At 51.6% G+C, this 6,055-nt stretch overlaps 1 protein-coding gene across 1 annotated transcript in view; it reads left to right on the plus strand.

The window, feature by feature from the left end:
* NDRG4 (NDRG family member 4) overlaps positions 1-6,055 on the plus strand; it is a 63,342-nt gene that overhangs the window by 13,708 nt on the left and 43,579 nt on the right. The window contains exon 2 of the mRNA XM_015558819.1: positions 526-531. The gene's annotated coding sequence lies outside the window, so the exon portion shown is untranslated. The remainder of the gene's footprint in view (positions 1-525; positions 532-6,055) is intronic.

Raw genomic sequence — 6,055 nt, forward strand, 5'->3', positions numbered from 1 at the left:
TGTCCCGGGCCGGCTCACAGGCAGGGGGCGCTGGGGGGCTGTTCTGGAAACTCCGCCAGGTCCTCAGAGGTGCCCCATCTGAGCCCAGTTAGCGACGGGGCGGCACCCCCTCCAGCCCCTTGCCCGCTTTTCCGTGTGGAGCTCCCCTGAGGCAGGCCTGCCCACCTGGTTTCGCAGGGAGCGGCCAGGCCCGGCCAGCATGGCTCAGTGGTTGAGCATCGACCCATGAACCAAACCAGCAGGTCTGGGTTAGATTCCCAGGAGGGGGCGTGCAGGAGGCAGTCGATCAATGATTCTGTCATCATTGATGTTTCTCTCTCCCTCGCCCTCTCCCTTCCTCTCTGAAATCAATAAAAATATTTTTAAAAGCGCTTGCGGGGGGCAGTAAGGGTGTGGGGGGTTGCAGCCCTGACTGCCCAACTTGCTAATAATCCCCGAGGGGAAGTGTTTCCAACCGCATGGGTTTGGGGAGCCTTGCATGCGGGACTGAACTCCTGGGCGCCCCTCCTGCTCTCCCAGCCGCAGAGGGCTGGGGGCTGGGGGTGCTCTCAGGAGGCTGTGCAGGGCTCCAGTGGAGCGCCAGGCTTTGGGGTCCCCTTGAATGTGGGGACCCTCATCTTCTGGGTACAGGGCTCAGGGCCCTTCCTCCCCCCGTCAGGCAGGTTCCAGCAGACTCTATGCCAGCGGTTCTCAACCTGTGGGTCGCGACCCCTTTGGGGGGCAAATGACCCTTTCACAGGGGTCTCCTAAGACCAGTGGAAAACACATATATAATTACATGTTGTTTTCGTGATTAATCACTATGCTTTAATGATGTTCAATTTGTAACAATGAAAATACATCCTGCATATCAGATATTTACATTATGATTCATCACAGTAGCAACATTACACTGATGAAGTAGCAACGAAAATAATTTTATGGTTGGGGGTCACCGCAACATGAGGAACTGTATGAAAGGGTCGCAGCATTAGGAAGGTTGAGAACCACTGCTCTACACCCTCATAACAACCTGCGCGGTGTGTATATTATTTCCTCCTTTTTACAGATGAGGAAAAGGGGGCGCAGAGAGGATAAGCCACCCCTGTCATTGACCGCAGTTGCCCTGGGAGACGGGGCATCTCCTCAGTCCGCTCTGTGGTTTTTGCAGCTTCCCCTCCCCCCGACCCTCCCCGCTTCCGCTCCCTCCTGTCCCCGTCCCCCTCCCACAGATCTGGGTTCAAGCCCCAGCCCACCGCTGGCCACCTGTGTGGTTTCAGACAGGCGGCTTCACCTCTATGACTTCAGTTTTCTCGTCTTCGCCGTGGAACTGCTGAGCCCTCCCTCGGAGAGGTGGAGTGGCTCACTGAGATAGCACAGGTGACACACCTGGCTGGGGCTGAGCCCCGGGGTCGGGGGGCACCTCTCGGGCTTCGTCTCCCCTCTTTAAAAATGTGTGGTCTGTGTCTCAGCAGTTAGATATTTAGGAACAAATAAAGTGGTTGAGGGTCGGGCTATGAACCAGGAGGTCACGGTTCGATTCCCGGTCAGGGCACATGCCCGGGTTGTGGACACCATTCCCAGTAGGGGACGAGCAGGAGGCAACTGATCAATGATTCTCTCTCATCATTGATATTTCTATCTCTCTCCCTTTCCCTTCCTCTCTGAAATCAATAAAAGATACATATTAAGGTGTTTATATATTTTTAGAGGTATATATATAGAGGGGGGGGGTATTTGTTCAAGAATGGTTATCCTGTAGTTAATAGAAGAAAAAGAAAAACTGGAAATAATGACCTCCTAGAGGAGGTTAAATATAGGGTGTCCCCCCCAAATGTATACACACACTCTGAACAATTATAAAGGCAGTGTTTATTAAAGCACATTTCCTTTTCAAGATTGACCTAGCAGCTGTTACAGTGTGTATACGTTTTTTGGGACACCCTGTAGATTCCCATGCATTCACATCAGGGAACCCCAGGCAGCTGCGAATTTTGCTGCCAAAGTTATTTATTCACCTGAACAGATGTCCCCTTATGTAATAATAATGTCGTAATGATGGTGGTGACAGCTCGCGCTTACATGGCATCTGCCATGTGCCAGGCACAGTCCGGAGCGCTTTCTGTATAGTCACTCACCATCATAACCACCTGTGAGGGGTGCGCTATCATTTCCTCCTTTTACAGATAAGGAAAGTCAGGCACAGAGAGGTTCAGCAACTGGCTAAAAGTCACACAGATGGCAAGCAGCGGCTGGAATGTGAACCAGGGTCTAAATGATGTTTCCAAACAGTGTCTTGTTGCCATAACCGGTTTGGTTCAGTGGATAGAGTTTTGGCCCACAAACTGAAGGGTCCCGAGTTCAATTCCCATCAAGGGCATGTGCCTTGGTTGCAGGCTTGATCTCCAGTAGGGGGTGTGCAGAAGGCAGCTGATCGATGTTTCTAACTCTCTATCCCTCTCCCTTCCTTTCTGTAAAAACCAATAATATGTATATATTTTTTAAAAACGTGTTTTGTTTTTCATCTTTTTCAGTGTATAGATTAGCACTGGGAAAAGAGTCAAAGGAGATAATAAAAAAAAAGTTAACAGTGGTTTTCTCTGGTTCAAAGGATTCTATGTGCTTTTCACTTCTTTTTGCTTTTCTGTTTTTCTGATTTTTCCAGTGAGCGTGTATTACATGAAATTCAAGTTTTATTTTTTTATTTAAATATATTTTATTGATTTTTTTTACAGAGAGGAAGGGAGAGGGATAGAGAGTTAGAAACATCAATGAGAGAGAAACATCGATCAGCTGCCTCCTACACATCCCCTACTGGGGATGTGCCCGCAACCAAGGTACATACCCTTGACCAGAATTGAACCTGGGACCCTTCAGTCCGCAGGCTAATGCTCTATCCACCGAGCCAAATCACTTAGGACCAAGTTTTATTTTTTAAAAACAGAAAAGTAGCAGATGTGTAGGGGGAAGTGGCCAGTGCTGGGGTTCTGAAGAAGCCACTCCATGGGAATCCTGAAGAAGTGCACAGTAGGGGCGCACTCTCGGGAAATGCTTCACAGCCAAAGGTCTTGGTGTCAGAGGAGCCGGATTGCGTGGAAAAACACAGGCAGCAGCGACCTCCAGACAGAGGGATTCAGACGCCCCCCCACCCCCACCCCCACCCCCGTGTGAGGAGGCTTTAGGATACCTTAAACCACTTACTTCACTTATATTTTCCTTTTAAAGAATTCACAAGAGTGATAAATGCTTTTTAAAATCTGGGTCTAGCCCTAACTAGTTTGGCTCAGTGGATAGAGCGCCAGTCTGCGGACTCAAGGGTCTCAGGTTCGATTCCCATCAAGGGCATGTACCGTGGTTGCGGGCACATCCCCAGTAGGGGGTGTGCATGAGGCAGCTGATCGATGTTTTTCTCTCATCGATGTTTCTGGCTCTCTATCCCTCTCCCTTCCTCTCTGTAAAAAAATCAATAAAATATATTTTAAAAAATAAAAGTATAAATAAAATCTGGGTCTAAGTCTGAAAGGGTCAAGTACAAAAAAAAAGTAGAGTCCCAAAAAGTTCTGAATCCGTCATTCTGTGAGTAACAGTCTGAAATGACTGTGTGTCTACACGGGATGAACAAATCAGCAAAAGTATCACGGAGACAGAGCCACGCTTCTCATCCTGGGAGAAAAAATCACAAGTGAGGAAAGAGGGAAGTTCGACTGCACGGTGTGGTGTGGAATGGATCAAAAGGTATCAGGACGGCTCGTTGCTTTCCAACCCGGGCCCGGCAGAGGCTCCCGCAAGGCGGCCTGGCGAGAGCAAGATGGGCTGTTGTGCCGTCCGCGAGGCGGCGAGCACAGGACACGCCATCTCCACGCACACGGGCATCCGGGATTGGGGGCCAGGAAGTGTGCCCAGCGGGACCCCGAGAACCCGGATTTGCCCTCAAGGAGATGGGAACCCCAGGCGGGCGCTCTGACACCGGACTCAACAAAGCTGCCGGGGCCAAAGGAATAAGAACGGTCCCGTTCGGCATCCAGGTGCCGTTGTCCAGAAAACGAGATGAGGATGGAGATTCCCCGAACCAGCTCTGTATGTTGGTCACCGATGTACCTGCCACCACTTCCAAAACTCTACACAGTTCACGTGGCTGAGAACTGACTGCTGATTGTCAAATAAAGTTATCAATCTGCAAAAAAAAGTATCAGTATAAATTCCAGATTTTATGATACATACAAATGGATAGATAGAGAAGTGTGTATATTAGTATACTCATATATTTTTTCTTTTTAAACATATTCTTACTGATTTCAGAGAGGAAGGGAGAGGGAGAGAGAGATTGAAACAGCAATGATGAGAGATAATCATGGATCAGCTCCCTCCTCTACACCCCGAGGGGGATCAAGCCCGAAAGCTTGGAGCTCAGGAAAGGCCTGGAGCTGCAGCCTGGGCTCGCCACAGCCCTGCCTCAGAAATGGGTCCCCTCCCCGGGCCCCAGGCAACCACTGGGCCTACTGCCCGGGAATCAAACCGTGACCTCCTGGTTCATAGGTTGACGCTCAACCACTGAGCCACGTGGGGCCGGCAGGCCATAGTGACTCTTTAAATCTTAACTTTCCTAGGGAGAAACTTCTCTGGCCCTCCCCCCTGTGGGAAAATCTGCCCTGGCCTCTGTTCCCGTGAGCCCCAGGTACCCGGAACCCCACATCCCCACCTGCTGGGCCCCGGCTGCCTGTTTTCCATGGGCAGAGCCATTCCCACTTCTCTGGATTCTGAGGTTTCTCTCCAGCCCTCTTCCCCTCCGCCCTCCATCGCTGGCCGTCTGTCCCTGCACGGCCCTCTCAGCCCTAAACATAGCACCGTCCTTGGGGGCATGGTCTTCTGGGTGGTTTCAGACACCCCTGGGTGAGGACAGGGGCACCCCAGTGCAGCCGGCAGATAATGGAACTGGGTGCTAGGGGAGGCTGGCGGCTAAAAAGTCCTAATGGGGTCAGTGTTTTCCAGGGCGGGACCCTTCTGCTAGCCCCCCACCAGATGGCTGGCTGAGGGAGCAGCCCTCAGAAAGACTGGAAGAGAAAGGGGTGGGGGCGAGGGGAGGGAGGATGCCTTGCTAAAAATACCGCCCATCTGGGTTGTGTTAACTGGTTTCCCAGGAAACCACTGGGAACCAAACGCTGGGGCATGGAATGGGGATGCAGGGACCTGGGGCTTGGGTGGGCACGGGCCTCCCTGTCTGGCCTCTGGGGGCGAGGCTCTCCCAGGGGCTCCCCCACTCTCCTCCTTCCAGGAGGCTGGTGACCAGCAGTTCCCAGCCCAGCGTCCGCATTCCCCAACCCCAAACTGGACTCACGGGTTGAGGCATTGAGGCGTCATCTTTGTACCGCTCCGGAGAGCTGAGGCTCCGAGCTTCTGGCCGAGGGAGGAAGCCCAGGGAAGGCCTGGAGCTGCAGCCTGGGCTCGCCACAGCCCTGCCTCAGAAATGGGTCCCCTCCCCGGGCCCCAGGCAACCACTGGGCCTACTGCCCAGGCCCTGGGCCTCCCACAGGGAGAAGCCAACACAGCGGGGTGGGCAGGGGTGGGATGTGGCGGGGGGAACGGGGTGCGTGTTTGGACTAACCAGGCCTGCAACAGAAATACGTGCTCTTGACTGGAATTGAACCCGTTACCCTTCAGTCCTCGAGCCAACGCTCTAACCATTGGGCAAAACTGACTAGGTCTTGCTTTTTTTTTTTTTTTTTAATGTTGTTCGTCCCTGATTTCAGATCCCAGGCCGCTGTTTTCAGTCTTCCACCGGAGATAATGCCTGTTAACATGAGGATATACATCCTCCCGGGCTTGTCTGTGGGGCTGTTTGTAAAGCGTGTCCCAAAATTCACGCAAGATTTGAATTTTGCGTGAGCATTAACAACAACAACAACAAAAAAATAAAAGCGTAATTTTACTTGGTTTATTGAATCAGATTCTAATATCTGTTGCCCTTTGATTGCAATCCCTTCAATTTGATAAGCATTACCAAGTACCAATGATGGCCCAGGAGCAGGGACAAGGAAGACCAATGAAGACCATGGCTTTGCGTATGTGCCAGCAAAGA

The sequence above is a fragment of the Myotis davidii genome, unplaced genomic scaffold (assembly GCF_000327345.1).
Source record: "Myotis davidii unplaced genomic scaffold, ASM32734v1 scaffold590, whole genome shotgun sequence".
NCBI classification, from domain to species: domain Eukaryota; kingdom Metazoa; phylum Chordata; class Mammalia; order Chiroptera; family Vespertilionidae; genus Myotis; species Myotis davidii.